The sequence below is a fragment of the Manis javanica genome, chromosome 3 (assembly GCF_040802235.1).
Source record: "Manis javanica isolate MJ-LG chromosome 3, MJ_LKY, whole genome shotgun sequence".
NCBI classification, from domain to species: domain Eukaryota; kingdom Metazoa; phylum Chordata; class Mammalia; order Pholidota; family Manidae; genus Manis; species Manis javanica.
Window position 1 is genome coordinate 84,572,687 of NC_133158.1, and position 27,160 is coordinate 84,599,846.

Consider the following 27,160-nt stretch of genomic DNA (forward strand, 5'->3'; position numbering starts at 1 on the left):
ATAAACTCCATGGCAGCCAGGCAAGAATCAGAAGCCCTTTCTGCACACAGCTGCCCAACACAAGCCACTAGAGGTCTCTGTTCTCCCAGGAGAGGAAGGCCACAAACCAACAAGAAGGGAAGTTCTTCCAGCTGTCACTAGTCCCAGCTCTGCAAACTATTCCTATCACCATGAAACGGCAAATGTAATGGCCGACCAAGATCACAGAGACAACACCAGAGAAGGAGACAGACCTAACCAGTCTTCCTGAAAAAGAATTCAAAATGAAAATCATAAACATGCTGACGGAAATGCAGAGAAATATACAAGAGCTAAGGGATGAAGTCCAGAGGGAGATTACAGATGTTTGGAGGGAGATTACAGACAATAGGAAGGATATTACAGAAGTGAAACAAACTCTGGAAGGATTTATAAGCAGAATAGATAAGATTCAAGAGGCCATTGATGAAATAGAAAGCAGAGACCAGGAACGCATAGAAGCTGACACAGAGAGAGATAAAAGGATCTCCAGGAATGAAACAATATTAAGAGAACTGTGTGACCAATTCAAAAGGAACAATATTGATATTATAGGGGTACCAAAAGAAGAAGAGAGAGAAAAGGGGATAGAAAGTGTCTTTGAAGAAATAATTGCTGAAAACGTCCCCAAAAATCGAACAGACCACAGAAATACACAGAACTCCCAACAGAAAGGACCAAAGGAGGACAACACCAAGACACATAATAATTAAAATGGCAAAGATCAAGGACAAGGACAGAGTTTTGAAGGCAGCTAGAGAGAAAATGGTCACCTATAAAGGAAAATCCATTAGGCTATCATCAGACTTCTCAACAGAAACCTTACAGGCCAGAAGAGAATGGCATGATATATTTAATGCAATGAAACAGAAAGGCCTTGAACCAAGGATACTGTATCCAGCACGACTATCATTTAAATATGAAGGAGGGATTAAACAATTCCCAGACACGCAAAAGGTGAGGGAATTTGCTTCACACAAACCACCTCTACAGGGTATTTAAGAGGGACTGTTCTAGACGGAAGCACTCCTAAGACTAAAGAGATGTCACCAGAGAAAATAGAATCACAGCAAAGAGAGCAGACCAACCAAATACTAACTAAAGGAAAAAAATAAAATCAACTACCCACTAAAAGCAATTAAAGGAAACACAAAAGAGCCCAGAATAAAACAACCAACATATAAAAAATGGAGGAGGAGGAGGGAGAGAAGAAAAGAATCTCCAGACAGTGTATATAACAGCTACAGCTCAATAAGCGAGCTAAGATAGGCACTAAGATACTAAAGAAGCTAACTTTGAACTTTGGTAACCACGAATCTAAAGCCTGAAATTGCAATAAGTACATATCTTTCAATAGTCACCCTAAATGTAAATGGACTGAAGGCACCAATCAAAAGACACAGAGTAACAGAATGGATAAAAAAGCAAGACCCATCTATATGCTGCTGAAAAGAAACTCACCTCAAACCCAAAGATATGCACAGACTAAAAGTCAAGGGATGGAAAAACATATTTCAGGCAAAAAACAGAGAGAAGAAGCAGGGGTTGCAGTACTAATATCAGACAAAATAGACTTCAAAACAAAGAAAGTAACAAGAGATAAAGAAGGACACTACATAATGATAAAGGGCTCAGTCCAACAAGAGGATATAACCATTATAAATATATATGTACCCAAAAGAGGAGCACCAGCATATGTGAAACAAATACTAACAGAACTAAAGGGGGAAATAGAATGCAATGCATTCATTTTAGGACATTTCAACACGCCATTCACCCCAAAAGAAAGATCCACTGGGCCGAAAATATGTAAGGACATGGAGGCACTGAACAACACACTACAACAGATGGACCTAATAGATATCAATAGAACTCTACATCCAAAAGAAACAGGATATACATTTTTCTCAAGTGCACATGGAACATTCCCCAGAATAGACCACATACTGGCTCACAAAGAGAGCCTCAGTAAATTCCAAAAGATTGATATTCTACCAACCAACTTTTCAGACCACAAAGGTATAAAAATAGAAATAAATTTTACAAAGAAAGCAAAAAGGCTCACAAACACATGGAGGCTTAACAACATGCTACTAAATAATCAATGGATCAATGAACACCTTAAAATAGAGAACAAGGAATATATGGAAATAAATGAAAACAACAACACAAAGCCTCAGCTTCTGTGGGACGCAGTGAAAGCAGTCTTAAGAGGAAAGTATATAGCAATCCAGGAATACTTAAAGAAGGATGAACAATCCCCAATGAATAGTCTAACATCACATGTATCAAAATTGGAAAAAGAAGAACAAATGAGGCCTAAAGTCAGCAGAAGGAGGGACATAATAAAGATCAGAGAAGAAATAAATAAAATTGAGAAGAATAAAACAACAGAAAAAAAATCAGTGAAAACAGGAGCTGGTTCTTTGAGAAAATAAACAAAAGAGATAAGCCTCTAGCCAAACTTAATAAGAGAAAAAGAGAATGAACACACATCAAAAGAATCAGAAATGAGAATGGAAAAATCACGACAGACTCCACAGAAATACAAAGAATTATTAAAGACTACTATGAAAACCTATATGCCAACAAGCTGGAAATCCTAGAAGAAATGGACAACTTCCTAGAATAACACAACTTTCCAAGACTGACCAAGGAAGAAACACAAAAGTTAAACAAACCAATTACAAGCAAAGAAATTGAAACGCTAATCAAAAAACTATCCAAGAACAAAACAGCTGGGCCAGATGGATTTACCTCGGAATTTTATCAGACATACAGAGAAGATATAATACCTATACTCCTTAAAGTTTTCAAAAAAAATAGAAGAGGAGGGAATACTCCCAAACTCATTCTATGACACCAACATCACCCTAATACCAAAACCAGGCAAAGACCCCACCAACAAAGAAAATTACAGACCAATATCCCTGATGAATGTAGATGCAAAAATACTCAATAAAATATTAGCAAACAGAATTCAACAGTATATCAAAAGGATCATACACCATGACCAAGTGGGATTCATCCCAGGGATGCAAGGATGGTACAACATTCGAAAATCCATCAACATCATCCACCACATCAACAAAAAGAAAGACAAAAACCACATGATCATCTCCATAGATGCTGAAAAAGCATTTGACAAAATTCAACATCCATTCATGATAAAAACTCTCAGCAAAATGGGAATAGAGGGCAAGTACCTCAACATAATAAAGGCCATATATGATACACCCACAGCCAACATTATACTGAACAGCGAGAAGCTGAAAGCATTTCCTCTGAGATCGGGAACCAGACAGGGATGCCCACTCTCCCCACTGTTATTTAACATAGTACTGGAGGTGCTAGCCACGGCAATCAGACAAAACAAAGAAATACAAGGAATCCAGATTGGTAAAGAAGAAGTCAAACTGTCACTATTTGCAGATGACATGATATTGTACATAAAAAAACCCTAACAACTCCACTCCAAAACTACTAAAACTGATATTGGAATATAGCAAAGTTGCAGGATACAAAATTAACACACAGAAATCTGTGGCTTTCCTATACAATAACAATGAACCAATAGAAAGAGGAATCAGGAAAACAACTCCATTCACAAATGCATCAAAAAGAATAAAATACCTAGGAATAAACCTAACCAAAGAAGTGAAAGACCTATACTCTGAAAACAACAAGACACTCTTAAGAGAAATTAAAGCACACACTAACAAATGGAAACTCATCCCATGCTCTTGGCTAGGAAGAATTAATATCGCCAAAATGGCCATACTGCCCAAAGCAATACACAGATTTGATGCAATCCCTATCAAATTACCAACAGCATTCTTCAATGAACTGGAACAAATAGTTCAAAAATTCATATGGAACTGTCAAAGATCCCGAATAGCCAACGCAATCATGAGGAGGAAGTATAAAGTGGGGAGGATCTCACTCCCCAACTTCAAGCTCTACTACAAAGCCACAGTAATCAAGACAATTTCATACTGGCACAAGAACAGAGCCACCGACCAGTGGAACAGAATAGAGACTCCAGACATTAACCCAAACATATATGGCCAATTAATATACAATAAAGGAACCATGGACATACAATGGGGAAAGGACAGTCTCTTCAACAGATGATGTTGGCAAAACTGGACAGCTACATGTAAGAGAATGACCTCTTAGACATAAACATGAATGACCTCTACTTGAACATATCTCCCTGGCAAGGAAAACAAAAGCAAAAATGAACAAGTGGGACTATATTAAGCTGAAAAGCTTCTGTACACCAAAAGACACCATCAATAGAACAAAAAGGTACCCTACAGTATGGGAGAATATATTTGTAAATGACAGATCCGATAAAGGCTTGACATCCAAAATATATAAAGAGCTCACCCACAGCAACAAACAAAAAACACATAATCCAATTAAAGAATGGGCAGAGGAACTGAACAGACAGTTCTCCAAAAAAGAAACTCAGATGGCCAACAGACACATGAAAAGATGCTCCACATCGCTAATTATCAGAGAAATGCAAATTAAAACCACAATGAGGTATCACCTCACATCAGTAAGGTTGGCTGCCATCCAAAAGACAAACAACAACAAATGTTGGCAAGGTTGTGGAGAAAGGGGAACCCTCCTACACTGCTGGTGGGAATGTAAATTAGTTCAACCATTGTGGAAAGCAGTATAGAGGTTCCTCAAAATGATCAAAATAGACTTACCATTTGATCCAGGAATTCCACTCTTTGGAATTTATCCTATGAATGCAGCACTCCACTTTGAAAAAGACAGATGCACCCCTATGTTTATGGCAGCCCTATTTACAATAGCCAAGAATTGGAAGCAACCTAAGTGTCCATCAGTAGATGAATGGACAAAGAAGATGCGGTACATATATACAATGGAATATTATTCAGCCATAAGAAGAAAAAAACAAATCCTACCATTTGCAACAATATGGATGGAGCTAGAGGGTATTATGTTCAGTGAAATAAGCCAAGCAGAGAAAGAGAAACACGAAATGATTTCACTCATTTGTGGAGTATTAGAACAAAGGAAAAACTGAAGGAACAAAATAGCAGCGGAATCACTGAACCCAAGAATGGACTAACAGGTACCAAAGGGAAAGGGACTGGGGAGGATGGGTGGGTAGGGAAGGATAAGGAGGGGGAAGAAGAAAGGGGGTATTATGATTAGCATGCATAATGGGGGGTGGGAGAAAGTAGAGGGCTGTACAACACAGAGAAGAGAAGTAGTGATTCTACAACATTTCACTACGCTGATGGACAGTGACTGTAAAGGGGTTTGTGGGAGGGACCTGGTATAGGGGAGAGCCTAGTAAACATAATATTCCTCATGTAATTGTAGATTAATGATTACAAAAAAAAGAAAGAAAAGGGGGGATTACTTGATTACTCGCTGATAGGATAAAACTAACTGTAAATCAATGATTAATGCATGCTTTAAATATCCTTAATTTTGATCATTTAAAGGGTGTCAGATGATCAGCTATGGAAATATATTTTTCTGATAATATACCTTTCTCTTAAAAAAAAAAAAAGCAGTTCCTGTGTGTTGATCTCCAATAATTTCTTCACAATGGTATAAAGGGCATATGAAAGTGTGGGCAAAGGGTTTGTTTGTGTTTATACAGAGGATCAAAGCCTAATTTGGCTACCCAGGAAACGAATTAAGATATGATATGAAGAAGAACTTCCAACATCAACATCCTCTGGAAGAGTCATTCCAGAAGATGAACATCCAAAAACTTCAACAAAGATCCTGGCGCTGTTGCAGTTGTAGATGCACTCATCCCACTGGTTCCTGGACTTGCCACTGGAATGAAGAAGGAGATATCTAAGCTGGCCTGTGCATACAGTAAAACAACAAATTTGACTGGATCTATACTGTTGGAACTCAACCAAGAATTAGGAGAAGTGCAAGTTGCAGTGCTCCAAAATCCTGCGACTATAGACTATTTACTGTTAAAAGAACATATGGGATGTGAACAGTTCCCAGGAATGTGTTGTTTTAATTTGTCTGATTTTTCTCAAACTATTCAAATTCAGTTAGACAATATCCATCATATCATTCATAAGTTTTCACAAATGCCTAGGTTGCCTAACTGGATCTTTGGTTTCACTGGTGATGGCTGGTAATTATAGGTCTGCTTTGGTTATGTAGCTGTATTCCTATTATGTTAATGTGTGTAAGCAATTTAATTAGTAGTTTAAAACCTATACATGCTTATGTTACTCTACAAGAAGTTATGTCAAAGAAATAATCAATCTTCCCATGTTTTCTTCCGTCTGCTACTTCTATAACTTTTCTTCTTCCTTCCTAATTAAAACCCTTTAGTAGAATTCATGCCTCATATCGAAATTACCAAGTATCATAATTCTTCCAAGTGGTAAAGATACCTCAAGACAAATGCTGGGCATAGAAGCCACAGGGCATAAATCTGAAAAGAAGTAAAAAGCTAACCTTTTCAAACAATATGGCTTCTCTCTCACTTACCAACTTAACATTTCCCTGTATGGCCCCAGAAGATGACTGGTTAGCCAGAGATGGATAAGATTCCTCAAGGGAGGAACAACCTAAGACAGGCACAGTTGCAGGGGGGCCATCAGGAGAGAAATTGGGGGTCAACAGAGGTGAGGCTTACAACCTCACCCCTCCTGTTTTGAGAGAAATCTTCTGCATCCGTGGATGTTTTATTGCCCTTGTCTAGCTTGGATTAACACTTAGTCTACAGGCACACACCTGATCATCTACATTTGCCCTCTTACAGCACTAAATTATGTTTTCTACCTTTATCTTTCATCTACCTACCACTTCAGCATTTTATTTAAAAAATAATAATAATAAGGGAGAAATTTGGGATTCACATATAAATCAAGTATAAAAATCAAACAAATAATCATATCTGACTTGATTATTTATAGTTCATGATGCGTGATCAAAACCGAAAGTTTCTGTGATATGACTGCCCTTGTACTGTTCACCATGTAAGAACTTATTCACTATGTAAGACCTTGTTCACCATGTAAGAACTTGTTCATTATACTTCAGAAGATTGGAGACTGTTGAGAAATAGGCTTGGGGTTGATTAATGACTGTGCATTGAGTCCCCTATACAGAATTTTATTGTTGTTAACAACCATTTGATCAATAAATATGAGATGTCCTCTCAAAAAAAAAAAAACATTAAAGAAGACCTAAGTATTTAAAAAGTTAAAAAAAAGGTTGACAGAATTACATTTACAAATGCAAAAAGCAAATACTTATAGCTAAGTAGTTTTTCTGTTTCTTTTATCCTTTTTTCTATCTTCTCTTGGTACATATATCCATACAAAACATCCTTGGAGAAAAAAAAGAAAAAAAAACTCCTTTGTTATTATCAGAGACTTCTAACAGTAATAAGTCTCTCAAATTCTGTAAGAGAGTATACATTGCCTTTATCATTAACCTGTATTTTATTTTTTTTCCTGGACTTTATCTCCAGATAATCAGGGTCTCTTGAAAGTAATTCCAATGTTTTTGCTGAAAGGCTTGTTTATTAACATCATTAGCTTGGCTCAACTTAGGCAAGTATTTGATGGATTTTTTACCACACCTTCCCTCTTCCCCCAATTACAGGGTTCTAAGGCTTTATCGTCACATATTTTAACTGTCTTGCATCATAGGACAGGACCTCTGGCCTTTCTGTTTCTTTCTCTTCCTGTTTTTGTTTTGTTGTTGTTCTTCAGCCAGCATTTTCACCATTTAAAGACATCAATCCTTAGCTCTTCTCAGAAGTACCACATAACTGTTAGTAAGACAAGGTTAATGTGTTTCAGCTCTATCCCCCATCAATTAGGGAAGTATTAGCAGCAAGGAATGAAATCTTGCCATTCACAACAGTATGGATGGTGCTACAGGGTAATATGCTAAGTGAAATAAATCAGACAGAAAAAAACAAACACCACATAATTTCACTTACATGTGGATTATGAAAAGCAAATGAACCAACAAAAAACAGAAATAGACTCCTAAAGAGAACAAACAGTGGTTGCCGGAAGGGAGAGTCAAAATAGGAGAAGGGGACAAAGATATAAACCTCCAATTATAAATTAAAAGTCATGAACATGAAAACTACGTCATAGGCAACATAGTCAATAATATTGTAATAACTTTGTATATGACAGAAAGTAACTACAGTTACCATAGTAAGCTTTTCATAATGTGTATAATTGTCAAGATTACTTTGTTGTACACCTGAAACTAACATAATATTGTATTTCAACTATACTTCAATTTAAAAAATGTCAAAAAATACCAAGAAAGGTCATTATATTTCATTAAAAAGTGGAAAATAATCACTGGGGCCTTTTGAGACAGCAGCTTTGCTGGACTATGGAGTCTCAAAATCAATATTGTAAGGATCTGGAGAGGGGATTGATGGTACAGATTTGGAGATATTGAACATTGATAAATATAATAATTTTTGGAAATCAAAGAAAGAAGAGACACTTAATCAGAAGTGGGATGATGCAGAGTACAGGGCTGAGCAATGTGTATTTCAACATGGTGGACGTAAGGATAAAGTAGAGAAAAAAGATGAATGATGTGGGAGGGAGAGGTAAACTAGGCATGACACCTGAGGCTCATGTGGAAGCATTAGCCCTAAAGAAAGACACTTATACTCTCAGGCTGTATAAAAAAAACAGACCAAAGGACATGTAAAGAAGAGAGGAGATTCTTTTTCAAAGGCTCACATAGGCTAGTCTCTAACTTATTGATAAAGAAGAGAAGTTGTCCACTTCAAAATGAGAAGGAAGGATGGAACCCTGAACTGGAAGTGACTAAAGGTTCGGAATAGCTCTTTTGCAGACCGTGTGAGAGGATCAACAAGAGATTAATCAAAGGATTAAGAAGCAATTAAAGTCAGGCAGTGTAAACTGGTAGTAGGCCAAGACTGCAGAATTTTGCTTGAAATCCATCACCAATGCTGGGTAACAGCTAGTAGAGGAGGTGGATTGATGGTGAATCGGTGGCTCATAGAAAGCACAGCATACATCACTAAGAATGAGGCCTGCATACACCACTCAATTTGAAAAGGCCAGCCCAGAGATGGAGATTTTAACAACAGATGGCAAAGGTACTTTCAGCCAGCTATGACATTGGTAAATTGTTTAAATTTAAACAGTAGAAAACAGAAAATACCCTAATGTGCTTTAATCACAGCCTATTTTAGCATTGTCCTTAATAGTCCAGCTAACTTCATTAGACCAGTGTTTTTTATTCCCCAGCTCCTTATATATTTTATTTTAAAATATGTATGTAAGGAATTGTTACTTCGTAAATATTTTAAACAGAAGCACCACAGGCTACTAGGAATTTGTATGTAGAACTTGGCATCCTGATGCTGTAACTTAAATGAGTTGTGCTGGGAAAGTCATTTCATCTCTCCGTGCCCCAGGTTCCTTATCATAAGTGGGGATAATAATCTCTACTCTCAGTGTAGATGTGATAATTAAATGAGATAATTCATGTAGTGGCACCATGGCACGTATAATGGATGTTTAAATAATGTTATTTACATTTTTTAATAGAAGCAATGTAATTCCGTATGTTATATTGTTTTTTAGAACAAACCAATAAAAGATACAGAGAAAAACTGGAAAACAGAAAAGTAGAAAAGAAAGAAAAGTGATAAAAAATTCCATCACCCAAGCATTAAAACTTGCAATATTTTAGTACTAAATATAAAATTTTATTACTAGAGAGACTATTTTGAAGCCATAAAGCCCAATCCCTGAATTTTACAGATGAGGAAACTGAGGCCTAGATTAATACAGCTGGCTTTTCCCACGGCACAAAGCTTATTAGCTATAGAGCTAGGGCTAGAAATGAGGTGTTCCATCTTTGGTGCTTTTCCCCTCACTGTGATGAGAGAGGTAAAAAACATTGCATTGTCAACAACCAACATTAATCACATACACATATATTCAGGGCATTCACCACTCTGGGTATATAATCATTATTTGTTATGATTTCACACCTATTAAGAAACCAATCCAAAGTACACATGTAGGTCAGTGAAAAGACAATCTTTCTAAATAAAATGGAAAAAACACCTTATATCTATGCCTGCAGCATAAACTGTATAAAAGTCATTTCCTCCAGGATCATAGTTTGCAAAAAGTCTATTTTTGCAAGAGAAGAACATCATTTTTCAACTATCCTTGATATCGAGGAAAGTAAGACGGTTGTAAGTCATCTGCTTTGTAAGCTCTTAAAACTCAATCCCAAGGGTTCTTGTGCCTTATCGACAGTACTAAATGATGTAAATTAGCCCATTGAAAGTTCAGAAAAATATTTTCCCAGATTGTTAAAGACCTCAAGCCTGCCCAAGGCCTCCACACTTCGCCTGCAATGTGGTAAGGCTAAAACTAGCTTTTAGAGGTGAACAAAGAAACAAGGAGATACACACTAACCGCAAAATGATGTTTCCTGGAGGTCCATGGTTGAGTTCAATTTGCAGATGATAATTTAGCAAAAATATAACTGCAACACATCCTCTTATAATGCTTCAGACATTAGTCCTCTAAATCTTGTTTGCACTATTTAAAAAGACTTTTTTTTAAAAAAAAATTCTGTCTGCTTCTTTTAAAACAGTAAGTTGAGAATTGTTAATTAGAGAATGTAACAAGTATTACCCAGGCAACCAGCCTAGGGGTATCCCTCCAGCTCAAAATATGTTTATGTAGTGTGTGCACTGTGTGTATGGTGAATGCAAAGGTCAACTCTTGTCTAAGATAATTTTCATTTGGTTTAATAAACACTTGTTATTTGCCTACCATGTGTCAGTTATTTCAGGCACCTGAAGATACAAATCTAAGCAAGTCCCAGGCCTCACAAGTTGCTGTTTCTTTAACCATACTTGAAATGGAAGGAGATATTTTGTATGCTGTTTAATTAAAACAGTAAGGGAGTGAGTGTCTCTTCCATTAGCAACATTCTCTTTCTGCAAATTCAGAGTTCCAGTTTGTATCAAATACAGTGTCAGCTTCAATGAACAGAAACTTGACTAAAAGTGTCTTTAAACTTTATTTTATATTTTAGAAGTCCAGAGGTAGTGCTTATTTGAGGTAAGTCAGCAGTGGATTAGCCTTGTCTATGGGCCCAGATTCTTAACATTGTGCTTATCTTCAATCTCCAGCATGCCAGCAATCCATCCCTCATGGTTGCAAATGGTTGTAGCAAGGCTAGGCACCATTTGCAAACATGACCATGTGTGGCAAAGAGCAGAAGCTTCTCTCCTTAGGGAAGAAACTTTCCCAGGAGCATCCCAGCAGAATTCTTCCAGGTGGTACTCACCAGGATTGGACCATCCTGGTAAGTACAATGCTCTGCATAATGCCACAGACCAGCACACTGAGATTAGGGTGACCAAGGCCCAAGATTTAAGGAAACAGTCTCTCTCATCACTGATTTGGCCCTGAGAGTAAATGCCTTCTTAAATTTTGTGTCTTAAGAACATTGTCAGCTTTACCCTAGTCCTGGCCTTGGCTGTGGACATGTTACAAGCTCAATAAATGAATCTATTTAATTTCAAGATATATTAGGAAACCCATTTTGCCCATAAATATCTCAACTGCTTCCTGAAATTCTCTCACTAGCAGATTACTCCTTTCTGTAAAGCCTTGCCTTCTGATATATTTTTCCAAATACAAATGCCCCCAAAGATGAGTTTATTATACTAACACACTCTTTTCCTGCAACCCAAGAGCTATATTTTGGAATCACACCAGTGCGTTATTTGCACACAATATCTGTGTTTGACTTGGGAGATGCTTGAGACAGCTTCTCTGGGATCACAGTGAGAGAGGTAATACTGAGAGAGCCTGGTCAACAGTTGGGAGGGAGGAAAGGTCTTTCGGCAGAGTGCTGTCAGAGCACAAAAGTACCTCCATTAACTCTGGGGACAGTATGACTAGGAAGGGACAGAGGGTAATGGGAATGGTATTGTAAGCAGTTAGCTTTTGCTGTGGAACAAACCATCGTACAACCTTAGAGGCTTAAAACAAACATGTATTATTGCTCTAGAGTCCATATGCATCAGATAGAAATTTCTGCGGATTTGGAACTGATTTAACCGATATCCCTCTGTTCACTCATATGGTTTGGACAGTAGCTTCATGGGTCTAGAATGGCCTCACTGTCATGGGCCACATATCTTCCATTATCTAGTCAGTGAGCCCTAACTTTCTCATGTGGGGTTTTCCAGGTTTCCAGAACTGGGGAGCAAAGTCCCAAATGCAAGTGCTGCCAAGGCTCCACTTATGACACTTCGCTCATGTGTCATCAGCCAAAGCAAATCACCCAGTCAAACTGAGAAATGGTATGGGGCAGAGTTGGGAGGACATACTAATAAGGCACAGATAGAAGGGGTGAGTGTGTGGCTATTTACGGCCATGTTGGTAATGTAACTCAGGAAGGGTTCTTGTTTGGGAACCTTTTTAAGGTACCTAATGAAGGATTCCAGATATTGTTGGGAGGCCTACTGTGGATGTAGATGAACCAGAGAAAACCCATTATATAAAGAAAGAGTATGTTATTCAGAGTAAATGTTTCAAATAGAAACACAGAAAAAAGCTACCATCATGAGACATACTGGCAGACAAGTGGACCTTCAAGTTTCTGTGATTCTCCACCTGTGGAGGTGGAAGAATCAAGTTATTTGAACCATAACCATCTTTGTTCTAGTTATCTGTTCATAAAGCAAACTCCCCAGACTTTAACTTATCTTGCATTTGACCTATAGAGGGAATAATAAAGACAATACGATTAAGACTTGTTCTGCTTGATATTTATATTTCTTGTTAAAAGTAAATACATTGACATTCTGGTTTATATACATCACTATTGTATAAAATTTTAACAGGATCTAAGGCTTTGTTTCCAAAACAAATCATGGATCTTTTCATATCACATTGCGACATGAAATATTATTTGCAAAATGTAATTTATGTTCATCGTCACTTCATTAGATCTTGTTATTTAATGAGTTAATAAAGAAACATTATTCTAGCACAAATTATTTAGAATTCTATAACTATTTTAACACACATTTTATTTTATGCCTTTAAAAACCTATTCTGAGATGAGATCCTTGGGCTTCTTAAGATTGCAAAAGGGAAAAGGGCTTTAAAAGATTAATACCCTGAGTTACCACAAGTCAGCCTCATCTAGTCTAACAAAACCTAAAGCACTGGCAAGTGTCATTGGACTTGGAAAGCCAAGAAGCAGAATCTAAATAAGTAAAATCACCAAGAAAAATGGAATTCTTTTCCTATTACATATATGGTCTGCCATACTTAACAGAGAACTACAAATGCCAGGAATGACCATTAAGGTGAAGGTGTTGAACTGCACATTCTCTAAAGGCCACTTGAATCTAACACTCTACAACTGTATAATTCTCTGTTCTGCTTCAAGGCTAAAATACAGTCACTCGATAATTAAGTGGAGAAGCTTATATACAGTCTTGTCTAGTGGGATCACAAACTACCATCCACAGGTCCACTGACTGTTTTTGTTCTACTTGTGAGCTAAGGATATTTTCTACATTTTTAGTGGGTGAAGAAATAAAAAAGAGAGTAGTATTTTGTGACACTTCCAAATTACATGAAATCCAATCTTAATGCCTATAAATTATTCTCTGTTTTAATACAACCACACCCATTTATGTACTGTCTGTGGCTGCTTTTGTGCCATACTGGAAGAGTTGGGTAGGTGCTGTCAAGACCATATGGTTTGCAGAGGCTGAAATATTTACTATCTGGCCGTTTATAGAAAAGATTGCCAAACCCTGTTCTGGAGGAAGAAAACTGACTATCTGACTCTCTGACTCTCTATTCCCTCTAAAGACTCACACTTTTACTAAATATTCCTTCCCACATTAACCAGAACTAAAATAACTTACTCTCTCTCCCTACTCCTGCTGCTGTGTGGAGAGGTTTTAGTGTGTGTTCCACTTTATAAGTAGTATGTCAGGCAAATCATGCATATAATTCATATTTTAAATGAGTTAATTATTTAAGTGCTCAATCTTTTAGTCCATCTATCAGTCAGCATTACAATGAGGAAATGAATAAACATGAGTACATTTCATACTCCTCCCCCCATCATTCATTAAAGATATTCTGTAGACTCATTAGTCAGAAGCTTAAGCAGCCTTCACAGTACAGACATGGCTGCCCAAACTACAGGAGAATCACCTACATGGAGGGAGTGAAATTCCTATCAGCTCAGTAGAAATTAACTGTGACTCAGCCTCTCACTTCCTTTCTCCAGCTCTTCAGGAAATCTAATTCCATCTCTGTGATTTATTTAAATTGCTCTAAAGAATGGTTAAGCGAATAAAGCACTTGGTTGCATAAAATGATGTGTCACTTGCATGCATGGAGTGCTTTCTGTTCTACTCTCAGGAAATGAAAAAAGAGTAGGAAAAAATGGGCAGTCTTCAAAAGGATTTTAAATCAGAACACTGCACGCCCCAACTTTCTCATGACTCCCAAAAGCCTGTGGTGTACTTTCTCCCTTCTATGGTGTTAAAATGGCAGAAGTATTCTCACACTTTAAGTCTACTTTCCAAACACCCTGTCACTGTTAAACATAACACCTGCAGTGCCTCTTGGAGCAGCTTGCACTGAAAGGCACACGAGTGTCCATGTCCTATTCTCAGCCACCTGTTCAGTCTCCTTCTAGTCTCACAATGCATGTATTGGAGCAGTACAGTGGGCAGTGACCTTAAGAAAAGCCCCTTGGATCCTGAACCTTTGGTGGCATTTTATGATAATTAGTTTTTATGGCCTCATGCAGTTTTTCTGGTCACATCTGGTTGTACTTATGTGGTGGCTTATAAAAAAAACACTATTTCAATAAGGGAGACATCACTTTGAAAAGGGTAATAAGGAAGAGGTGCTTTCATTTTTAAACAAAATGCTCAGGTCTGTGGAAGCAAATGAGTGCCTTTTGAATGCTTGTAGTTTTCCCACTTACTCTCAGTGTTGCAAATGCCCTGAGTTCAGCCTATGTGCCTAGAGCCTGGGTGGCATCTGTCAGCAAAGGCAGAACAGGTTACTTTATGCACTCCTGACAGGTGCTTCAAGTGCCAAAGTTTGAACTAGATGCCTGGTGGGGAGAAATGTTTATTTGGCAGGAAGGGGAAAGGACAGCAGGTTGGAGCCAAAAGGAACAGAGAAGCCCAGCAGAGCCTTGTGCTGCTGCTTGAAGTCTGCCTATCTCCTGCAAAATGGGAGTGCTTGGCAGTGATGTACTTCCAGGGGAAAATAATGAGCTCTCTCATTAAAAAGTAATAGTTTGTAAAGTAAAATTTCAAAGCATAATTAATGAGCTTGTGAAAAGTGCCAGGACAACAGTAGCCTGAGTATCAGTGTTGAGAACTACACAAGGTGTATATGCAGCAAGGGATATTTGTTGGCAAGGTTTGATGGCTTACCCAAAATCTCAAGCTATTTTTTCCCTTTATAAAAGTATTTGGCTACATTCCCTACAGGCTATTGCTGATAATGTTCCCCTTGAATTTATACTCTTAACACACTTAAAGCTTTAAAAAAATCGTATCTTATCATGTAAAAGCTATTCTTTGGTGAGAGACAATTACTCTATGTCTTAGAGTAGAATGATGTGATTTCCAACTCAAAACTTTGCATTCATGGTCACTCAATGGGACAGAATACTTGAAATCAGGATTGCTTCAGAAAATCCAGGATGTTTGGCTATCATAGCAAAAAGTTAAATATAATATTGAAAATGCCTTTATTCTTAGTGTAGTAAGCCATGTGAGCTATTGTGTTTGCTTAATATGCAAGCATCCCTTCCTCCTTTCTTGTTGACAAATACTGCCTGACCCTCCATTCCCTGAAAAAAGAATGACCTTGTTCATGGCAGCATGCCAGATCATTCTGGCCTCTAGGACTTGTTCATTGATGGGTAGGTGACTAAACTAAACAAGACCCAACAAAGTTCCTTCCCAGGATTGCAGTGTGGATACTGGAGGAAAAGGGTTCACTCTTCTTTCTTTGAAGATACCAAGCTGGTATCCTACAGGCCTGGGGGTGCCAGCAGGAGAAGTTGGGAAGCAATAGGAGGGATTGAGGTTAACACACAGAGAAAGGCAGGGGAGAGTAGTAAAGAGACAGAGATCTGAAGATACCATTTCTGTTCTGGATCTGGTTGTATCTGGTGCCAGTTTCTCTTTTTCTTTACCAGGTAGTGGATCGATAGACATTGTTCTACATACAGTGGTTTCAACTGGGCTTCTATCCCTTATAACTTAAAAAAGATCTGACAATCTGTCAACAGGTAAGATAATTTCTCATAAAGAGTGCAAGGTCTAGCTATAACAAGAAAGTTATTGAGACTGTATTTAATCAATTCCAAGGTAACTGCATACCAGGGTATGATATAACTTCCCCTTTCCTAGTTAAAACAAAGAAGATATTGAGCAGGAAGAAAGGGAAGATTAATGATAGCTATTTTCAGAATAGAAGTACCATAGACTGTTAGATGTACAGACAACCTTAGAGAGGCTACAGAATTCATATAAGATGAGGAGTTTGAAACTATAAAACAATAATTGGTATAATAATTTTGCTGGATTTTCAGAATTGGGGGCTTCTGTAACTTCCCAGTGTTTCCTGTATCAGTGCCCCATAGATATTTCTCCATGTTGGTTAAAAGAAAAGTCCTCTAAAAGCTCCCTGTCAAGATAGGTTATATGAAAACTGAGGATATATACATAAAAGCAAAGCAGTATCTAGAGCTGGGTAACCAAAACTTAGAGAAAGAAAACTTCTAAGATAATGATTTTGAGGTTGTGCAATCTAAAATTTTGTTAGATGTACATGTTGACAGCACATGCATTTCCTCAGCAGCACAGACCATAACTGAGCCTAGTTAGCAAGACAAATTAGTCAAAGAAAGGAAGCTGCCAGATGGTGCACATTGTTAATAACGCCCATCTGTGAATTATGAAGTTGATTTGCGGTGCATTTTGGTGCTTCTTTTCTTGGACAGCGAAGTTGCTAGTAACAACTTTGTTGAGGTGCCTGGGCCTAGTGGCTTCACAGGTAACTTCAGTTTATTCTCAGCCTGGGATTTTGAGGAAAACTTGCTTCTTCTAGCCGTAGAGGATCTTGAGATACATCAAAAGGGCAATTGTGTTACCAATAATTGGGGGTTAATGTGAATTGCTCCCCTCTTTTAAAAACCAGTTAATTAGTAAAATGAAAAGGGCTTTAGAGTGTTAAACTGTTACCTGGATAAAAATATAAATATGCAAAGTCACTCAAAGGAGCCAGTCTTCCGGAGAAAGGAGTTTGGGTCCAACCAGGAAAGAAAGGAACAGCACAGTGCTCTCAGTCTCGGCAGAGCTCAACTTTAGCAGTACCTCCCCCGCAAAAAATAAGGTGGGGAGTCTTCAACATCTGGTAAGGTATTGGTAGAGTTGGCATATGGAGTTATAGGCAACAGATTTTGAATATCCAGGTAAATATATAAATGTTTTTCAGGTTATCTTTTTCTGATGTCATTAGACAGTTTGATTCTTCTGATGGCTCTTACTCTGATTCCTTACTCACTATACAAATTTCTGACTCCAAAATTAGTCAGTCTATACCACAGAATTTTCTAATTATGTGTGAGCCTCAAGTATTTTCGTGCATGTGATAGTAATTTCAAAATTAGTCAATAAAGTGATTATTGATTAGTATTGTCTTTACATGTATTAAGGTAAACCTTATGAATTTGCTAATATTTTAACTATTTTTTAGATCTGCAAAGTACTTTCAAAGCTTGGCTACATTTAAAAAATGAATTAATAACAGATTTCAAGGCTTTTTGTTCACATGTCACTTAATTTATTTTGCAAGCCAATAAACTAGCATTCTGGTGTCTATTTCAGAATCATATGCCTTTTAATTAGGGCAAAACAATAAAACTTCCAAGGAATCATGGAAACTCTGAAACTGAGGGGACCAAATATCAGAGTCCAGTTCTCCAGTTTTACAGGAGAGTAAACTGAAGCCCAGACTGGTTAAGCAACTCATTTGACAGTGCAGAATTTGTCAGTGTCAGAGCAGGACTGCAGCCTGGCTTCCAGGTGAGTTGTCTTTCCGCTGTATTATGCTAAATACACTATGTGCCAGAAACACAGCTAAGGAAAAAACAAACTAAAATGAGGGAGACAGAAGTCATATTCTAGCTCTTCCTTCAAGCTTTAACTGTTTATGCTTTTATTATAAGCACTAAAAAAGGCACTCTACTATTAAATATATATATATATATATAATATTCGTTATGATTTTAAATGTCTTTATGATAGAAAATCAGGAAAATACACAAATTATGAAAAATAATATCTATAATTCTATCCACATGGCAAAATCAACATTAACATTTGGCATATATCTTTCCAAAACTTTTCTAGGTATACATTTATGTGTTTGCTTCCTTCCCATTGCATGAACTGTTCCAGCAAAGAGGAGGCAGAACCCATGTGAAGTAAGAACATAGATTCAGAGCAAAACCATGCTCTATTCTTACTGACCATGTGACCTCAGGTAATTAATTTAGCATCTTTCCAATTCATGAGTTCAAAACAGTCCTATTTCATAACAAAGTGATGAAGATTCAATGGCATTAATATTTGGAAATGCTTAGAATAGTGCCTGGAGTATAGTAAGTGCTATATAAATGTTTATAAAATAAATAAATAATACCAAGTATTTTTGGATTAAGTGAATATATACACATGTATGCATAATTAAAAACTATAATACTGAATATGCAGGTTACAAATTGCTTGTTTTCTGAGTATTATATTGTTAGCATTTCCTATGTTAATAAAAGAAATCCTGTTTCATTAGTTTTTTGCTTTGTACTGAATCATTCTTATTAGTTAACAAACTACCACTACCCTCCAGATATCTGTATGGCTAACGCCATCACCAAACAAGTCTTTGGTTATAGTGTCTTCTCACTGTGACCTACCCTGGCTCTCTGCAGCCACCAATCCCAAATCTATTACTTTCTGTACATTAGGTTCCCCCACACCACTTGTTCTCTTCTGCCATACTGTATTATGTAAATATGCACTTATTATAGTTACATTTACTTTTATCTTCCCTGCTGGACCATAAACTCCTGGATACCAGGGAATCTATTTTGCTCACTGATATGTCCCAAGCACCAGAAGAATATCTGTTACAGAGCAGATAGTTAGTAAATATTTGCTAAATTCAAGAAGTTCCCTCCCCTCCCCACCTTTTTTTTACTATTATAAATTACACTATGAGCATTTCTGTATGTAAAGATTTCTCACAAGACCTGTATATATTTTTTCTATCCTATAAGTGAAATTGTAGATCTAATGATGTGAGCATCATTTAAGTTCCTACTGTTTATTGCCAAATAAGTTTTCCAGAATGTCTTCCAGTTCTCTCCTAGAAAAGATGTATTTACCAATTGCATAGTGCGTATCTGGAGTGTGGGGGAGGATATAACAGCAACTAGATCTTGTTCACACTTCTGCTGTTTTGCCCACCCCTGAGCCAAGCCACTCCCCAAGCACTGAGGATTTGCAAATCTGGTTGATTCAAGTCCTGGACATTGATCAAAACATAGTAGTGAATAAGGCAACGTTGTATTAAATGACAATGCAGCTATGTGTATTCTCTCTCAAGTAGTTCTCTATATTTGAGCACTTTCAATAATCACTAATACACACCCCCTGAAGTAGCTAATTATCTCCTTAGTTCTTTTGATTCAGCCTATTTTTTTTTCTATGCATAGGTTCTAGGCCTATATTTTCAAAATTCAACTAGAAATACAAACCTTGAATCACAGAGCTCATTAAACATTTAAAAATCATCTTGAGGAGGCGGAGCCAACATGGCGGCATGAGTAGGACAGTGGGAATCTCCTCCCAAAAACATATATATTTTTGAAAATACAACAAATACAACTAATCCTAAAAGAGAGACCAGAAGACACAGGACAACAGCCAGACTACATCCACACGTGCGAGAGCCCAGCACATGGTGAAAGGGGTAAGATACAACTCCCGGCATGGCAGGACCTGAGCATGCCTCCCCCCAGCTACCGGCAGGAGGGAGAGGGAGCCCAGGACTGCTAAACACCCAGCCCCAGCTACCCACACCAGAGCGCAGACACAGTGCATGCATGGAGGGCCAGAAACTAGAGAAACAGGGCAGCAAGACCTCTGAGCGGGTTCCGAAGCTGAAGCCACTGTGACACAGAAAAGCGAGTGCTTTTTGAAAGTCTTAAAGGGACAGGGACATAACAGCTGGACTGAAACAACACAGGTCACAGCCCATGCCTGGAAATTACAGGGAAAACTGGGTGCACTAACCCCCGGGGCAACAGCTCTGAGACCCCTCACAGAGGTAAACAGACAAACAGCCCCCTGTCCATTACCCCTCCAGGCGCTGCGAAAGCAGAGAAGCAGCCTAAGGCAGACCATGCCCTTAGAAAGGGAGATTCCATCGAAACTGCCAGGCAAGACACAAAGACCCAGTCTACACACAATTACCCAACACAAGCCACTAGGGGTCGAAGTTGTCCAGGAAAGAAAGGCCAGTAGCAAGTGAAAAGTTTGGCCGTCCCAGCTGACAGTCAATAGCACCTGTCAACATGAAAAGGCAAAAAAATATGATCCAGAGAAGACTAACCCAGACAGCTTCAGCATCTGCTACAACTTCCCCTGAGAAGGAACTTGGGGAGATAGATTTAACCAGTCTTCCTGAAAAAGAATTCAAAACAAAATTCATAACCATGCTGATGGACTTGCAGAGAAATATGCAAGAACTAAGGAAGGAGAATATAGAAATAAAACAAGCTCTGGAAGGACTTCAAAACAGAATGGATGATATGCAAGAGACCATTAATGGACTAGAGAACAGAGAGCAGGAAGCTGATGCAGAGAGAGATAAAAGGATCTCCAGGAATGAAAGAATTCTAAGAGAGCTGAGTGACCAACTGAAATGGAACAATATCCACATTACAGGGGTACCAGAAGAAGAAGAGAGAGAAAAAGGGATAGAAAGTGTCTTTGAAGAAATAATTGCCGAAAACTTCCCCAAACGAGGGGAAGAAATGGCCTCTCAGACCACAGAGGTACACAGAACTCCCATGACAAGGGATCCAAGGAGGGAAACACCAAGACACATAATAATTAAAATGGCAAAGATCAAAGACAAGGACAAAGTATTAAAGGCAGCCAGAGAGAAAAAAAAGGTTACCTACAAAGGAAAACCCATCAGGCTATCATCAGACTTCTCAACAGAAACCCTACAGGCCAGAAGAGAATCACATGACATACTTAATGCAATGAAACAGAAGGGCCTCGAACCAAGACTGCTGTATCCAGCACGAATATCATTTAAATATGAAGGAGGGATTACACAATTCCCACACAAGCAAAAGTTGAGGAAATTTGCCTCCCACAAACCACCTCTACAAGGCATATTACAGGGACTGCTCTAGATGGGAGCACTCCTAAAAAGAGCACAGAACAAAACACCTAACATATGAAGAAGGGAGGAGGAGGAATAAGGAGGGAGAGAAATAAAGAATCATCAGACCGTGTTTATAATAGCTCAACAAGTGAGTTAAGTTAGACAGTAAGATAGTAAAGAAGCTAACCCTGAACCTTTGGTAACCACAAACTTAAAGCCTGCAATGTCAGTAAGTGTGTACCTTTCAATAATCACCCTAAATGTAAATGGACTGAATGCACCAATCAAAAGACACAGAGTAATAGAATGGATAAAAAATCAAGATCCATCCATATGCTGCTTACAAGAGACTCACCTCAAACCCAAAGACATGAACAGACTTAAAGTCAAGGGATGGAAAAAGATATTTCATGCAAACAACAGAGAGAAGAAAGCAGGTGTTGCAATTCTGGTATCAGAAAAAACAGACTTCAAAATAAAGTAACAAAAGACAAAGAAGGACATTACATAATGATAAAGGGCTCAGTCCAACAATAGGATATAACCATTACAAATATATATGCACCCAATACAGGAGCACTAACATATGTGAAACAAATACTAACAGAACTAAAGAAGGAAATAGAATGCAATGCATTCATTCTAGGAGACTTCAACACACCACTCACGTCAAAGGACAGATCCACCAGACAGAAAATAAGGACACAGAGGCACTGAACAACATACTAGAACAGATGGACATAATAGATAACTACAGAACTCTACATCCAAAAGGAACAGTATACACATTCTTCTCAAGTGCACATGGAACATTCTCCAGAATAGACCAGATACTAGGCCAAAAAAAGAGCCTCAGTAAATTCCAAAAGATTGAAATCCTACCAACCAACTTTTCAGACCACAAAGGCATAAAACTAGAGATAAACTGTACAAAGAAAGCAAAAAGGCACATAAACACATGGAGGCTTCACAAAACGCTCCTAAATAATCAATGGATCAATGACCAAATCAAAATGGAGATCCAGCAATATATGGAAACAAACAACAACAACAACACAAAGCCCCAACTACTGTGGGACACAGCAAAAGCAGTCTTAAGAGGAAAGTACATAGCAAGCAAGGCATATTTAAAAAAGGAAGAACATTCCCAAATGAATGGTCTAATGTCACAATTATCGAAATTGGAAAAAGAAGAACAAATGAGGCCTAAGGTCAGCAGAAGGAGGGACATAATAAAGATCAGAGAAGAAATAAATAAAATTGAGAAGAATAAAACAATAGCAAAAATCAATGAAACCAAGATCTGGTTCTTCAAGAAAATAAACAAAATAGATAAGCCTCTAGCCAGACTTATTAAGAAGAAAAGAGAGTCAACACAAATCAACAGTATCATAAATGAGAAAGGAAAAATCATGACGGACCCCACAGAAATACAAAGAATTATTAGAGAGTACTATGAAAACCTATATGCTAACAAGCTGGGAAACCTAGGAGAAATGAACAACTTCCTAGAAAAATACAACCTTCCAACACTGACCCAGAAAGAAACAGAAAATCTAAACAGACCAATTACCAGCAACGAAATTGAAGCGGTAATCAAAAAACTACCAAAGAACAAAACCCCCGGGCCAGATGGATTCACCTCAGAATTTTATCAGACATACAAGAAAGACATAATATGCATTCTCTTTAAAGTTTTCCAAAATATAGAAGAATAGGGGATACTCCCAAACTCATTCTATGAAGCTAACATCACCCTAATACCAAAACCAGGCAAAGACCCCACCAAAAAAGAAAACTAAAGACCAATATCCCTGATGAAGGTAGATGCAAAAATACTCAATAAAATATTAGCAAACCAAACTCAAAAATACATCAAAAGGATCATACACCATGACCAAGTGGGATTCATACTAGGGATGCAAAGATGGTACAACATTCGAAAGTCCATCAACATCATCCACCACATCAACAAAAAGAAAGACAAAAACCACATGATCATCTCCATGCATGCTGAAAAAGTATTTGACAAAGTTCAACATCCATTCATGATAAAAACTCTCAGCAAAATGGGAATAGAGGGCAAGTACCTCAACATAATAAAGGCCACTTATGATAAACCCACAGCCAACATTATATTGAACAGTGAGAAGCTGAAAGCTTCCTCTGAGATTGGGATCTAGACAGGGATGCTCACTCTTCGCCCTGTTATTTAACATAGTACTGGAGGTCCTAGCCACGGCAATTAGACAAAACAAAGAAATACAAGGAATCCAGACTGGTAAAAAAGAAGCTAAACTGTCACTATTTTCAGATGACATGATACTGTACATAAAAAACCCTAAAGACTCCACCCAAAAACTACTAGAACTGATATCGGAATACAGCAAAGTTGCAGGATACAAAATTAACACACAGAAATCTGTGACTTTCCTATACACTAACAATGAACCAACAGAAAGAGAAATCAGGAAAACAACTCCATTCACAATTGCATCAAAAAAAAATAAAATACCTAGGAATAAACCTAACCAAAGAAGTAAAAGACTTATACTCAGAAAATGACAAGTCACTCTTAAGGGAAATTAAATGGGACACTAACAGATGGAAACTTATCCCATGCTCATGGATAGGAAGAATTAATATCATCAAAATGGCCATCCTGCCCAAAGCAGTGTACAGATTTGATGCAATTCCTATGAAACTACCAGCAACATTCTTCAATGAACTGGAACAAATAATTCAAAAATTCATATGGAAACACCAAAGACCCGGAATAGCCAAAGCAATCCTGAGAAAGAAGAATAAAGTAGAGGGGATCTCACTCCCCAACTTCAAGCTCTACTATAAAGCCATAGTAATCAAGACCATTTGGTACTGGCACAAGAACAGAGCCACAGACCAATGGAACAGACTAGCGAATCCAGACATTAACCCAGACATATATGGTCAATTAATATTTGATAAAGGAACCATGGACATACAATGGCGAAATGACACTCTCTTCAACACATGGTGCTGGCAAAACTGGACAGCTACATGTAGGAGAATGAAACTGGACCATTGTCTAACCCCATATACAAAAGTAAACTCAGAATGGATCAAAGACTTGAATGTAAGTCATGAAACCATTAAACTCTTGGAAAAAAACATAGGCAAAAACCTCTTAGACATAAACATGAGTGACCTCTTCTTGAACATATCTCCCCGGGCAAGGAAAACAACAGCAAAAATGAACAAGTGGGACTATATTAAGCTGAAAAGCTTCTGTACAGCAAAAAACACCATCAATAGAACAAAAAGGAACCCTACAGTATGGGAGAATATATTTGAAAATGACAGATCCGATAAAGGCTTGACATCCAGAATATATAAAGAGCTCACACGCCTCAACAAACAAAAAACAAATAACCCCAATCAAAAAATGGGCAGAGGAACTGAACAGACAGTTCTCCAAAAAAGAAATATAGATGGACAACAGACACATGAAAAGATGCTCCACATGGCTAATTATCAGAGAAATGCAAATTAAAACTACAATGAGGTATCACACACACCAGTAAGGATGGCTGCCATCCAAAATACAAACAACAACAAATGTTTGCAAGGCTGTGGAGAAAGGGGAACCCTCCTACACTGCTGGTGGGAATGTAAATTAGTTCAACCATTGTGGAAAGCAGTATGGAGGTACATCAAAATGCTCAAAACAGACTTACCGTTTGACCCAGGAATTCCACTCCTAGGAATTTACTCTAAGAACACAGCAATCAAGTATGAGAAAGACAGATGCACCCCTATGTTTATCGCAGCATTATTTACAATAGCCAAGAATTGTAAGGAACCTAAATTTCCATCGATAGATGAATGGATAAAGAAGATGTGGTACATATACACAATGGAATACTACTCAGCCATAAGAAGAGGGCAAATCCTACCTTTTGCAGCAACATGGATGGAGCTGGAGGGTATTATGCTCAGTGAAATAAGCCAAGTGGAGAAAGAGAAATACCAAATGATTTCACTCATCTGTGGAGTATAAGAACAAAGGAAAAACTGAAGGAACAAAACAGCAGCAGAATCACAGAACTAAAGAATGGACTAACAGGTACCAATCGGAAAGGGACTGGGGAGGATGGGTGGGTAGGGAGGGATAAGGGTGGGGGGGAAAAAGAAGGAGGGTACTAAGATTAGCATGCATGGTGCGGGGTCGGAGAAAGGCGAGGGCTGTACAACACAGAGAGGACAAGTAGTGATACTACAACATTTTGCTATGCTGATGGACAGTGACTCTAAAGGGATTTATAGGGGTGACCTGGTATAGGGGAGAGCCTAGTAAACATAATACTCATCATGTAAGTGTAGATTAATGATAACAAAAAAAAAAAAGCAGTTCCTGTGTGGTGACCTCCAATGAGTTCTACACAATGGTACAAAGGGCATATAAAAGTGTAGGCAAAGGGTCTGTTTGTTTTTATACAGAGGATCAAAGCCTAATTTGGCTACCCAGAAAATGAACTAAGATATGATATAAAAAAGAACTTCCAACATCAGCACTCTCTGGAAGACTCATACCAGAAGATGATCATCAAAAAACCGCAACAAAGATCCACGCGCTGCTACAGCTGTAGATGCCCTCATCCCACTGGTTCCTGGACTTGCCATGGGAATGAAGAAGGAGATGTCTAAGCTGGCCTGTGCATACAGTAAAACAACAAATTTGACTGGGTCTATACTGTTGGAACTCAACCAAAAATTAGGAGAAGTGCAAATTGTAGCGCTCCAAAATCTTACAACTACAGACTATCTACTGTTAAAAAAACATATGGGATGTGAACAGTCCCCAGGAATGGGTTGTTTTAATTTGTCTGATTTCTCTCAGACTGTTCAAGTTCAGGTGGACAATATCTACCATATCATAGATAAGTTTTCACAAATGCCTAAGGTGCCTAACTGGTTTTCTTGGTTTCACTGGAGATGGCTGGTAATTATAGTTCTGCTTTGGTTATGTAACTGTACTCCTATTATGTTAATGTGTGTGCGCAATTTAATTAGTAGTTTAAAACCTATACATGCTGAAGTTACTCTACAAGAAGATATGTCAAAGAAATAATCAATCTTCCCATGTTTTCTTCCGTCTGCTACTTCTATAGCTTTTCTTCTTCCTTCCTAATTACAACCCTTAAATAGAATTCGTGCCTCATATCGAATTTACTGAGTATCATAATACTTCCAAGTGGTAAAGATACCTCAAGACAAATGCTAGGCATAGAAGCCCCAGGGCATAAATATGCAAGGAAGTAAAAAGCTAACCTTTTCAAACAATAAGGCTTCTCTCTCACTTACTAACCTTACATCTCCCTGTATGGCCCTGGAAGATGACTGGTTAGCCAGAGACGGGTAAGATTCCTTAAGGGAGGAACAACCTAAGACAGGCACAGTCGCAGGGGTCCATCAGGTGAGAAATTGGGGATCAACAGAGGTGAGGCTTAGAACCTCACCCCCCCTGTTCTGAGAGAAATCTTCTGCATCCGTGGATGTTTTATTGCCCTTGTCTAGCTTGGATTAACACATAGTCTACAGGCACACACCTG